Here is a 997-nt window from a genome sequence, read left to right as displayed (position 1 = left end):
AGGGGGGGGAATGAAATATGTGAAATAATGCCCCCAAAGAAAACCCGACCGGCCCCACAGCTGTAAACAAGGCTCCCTGACCGCTCCTGCCGTGCGAGGAAAGCTGCCCAGGCATCACAACAGCGACTGATGTTGAACAAACTTTTATCTTTAAATGGTAGGGGAGGAATGAGAGAGCTGGACAGGGAAGTGACAAAGGAACTGGGCAATCCAAAAACGCAGTGCACATCAAAAGCCATAAAAAGTCTTGTCACGGGCATATGTGAAGCTAATCACTCTTACTATTAATTCTGCATTCCTTGAATAAAACTCAATTAATATATGAAGGCAGAAGGCTGCAACATCATAAATCCCACTTCGATTTTTTTTTTTTTTTGCAGTGTTTGAAAACCTACAGGTTTTGCCAATATTTTAAACAGAAAAGCAGCAAAAACGCATTTATCATCAAGATCTCCTTTCCACTGCATCCCACAGCCCAAAGCACGGGACTGCCGATGGTACCCCTGTATCACAGAGTGGGTGAGCTGATGCACTTGTTCGTGGGCTCTGCACCCAACACCCAACAATCCCAAGAGTCCAGTTGTTGTTTACCCTGTGGAATGGATTCCACAGGGGAACACCAAGCTCCCTCTTCTGCTACACATCTGGATCAAGTTCAGGCAGAAATCCTTCATCTATTCACACCACAGCAGTTTTGCTGCTGTTTTATAGAAAGGTAATGTTTTTATGTTTGGTGCTGGGCAAGTGTTCTGACGCAAAAGCAGCAAACCTAAAGAGAGATAAAACCATTATCTTTTGTTACCATGAATGCTTTACAGGAAGTTTCTCATTTAGAAATGAAGAGTTGGGGCCCTGACCTCACAAACACATACATTACAGACTTGGCTTTTCATACCCCACTAGTGCCAGGGAATTCAATGGAACTACTCACATGAGCAAAATTGGGCATGTGCTGTTTACAGGAGACCCATGCCTTAAACCCAAGTCTTGCCTTCAA

This window comes from Manacus vitellinus, unplaced genomic scaffold (assembly GCF_001715985.3).
Source record: "Manacus vitellinus isolate BGI_N305 unplaced genomic scaffold, ASM171598v3 scaffold_51_pilon, whole genome shotgun sequence".
NCBI classification, from domain to species: Eukaryota; Metazoa; Chordata; class Aves; order Passeriformes; family Pipridae; genus Manacus; species Manacus vitellinus.
The sequence above is the reverse complement of the archived record's forward strand: the minus strand, read 5'-3'. Positions refer to the sequence as shown.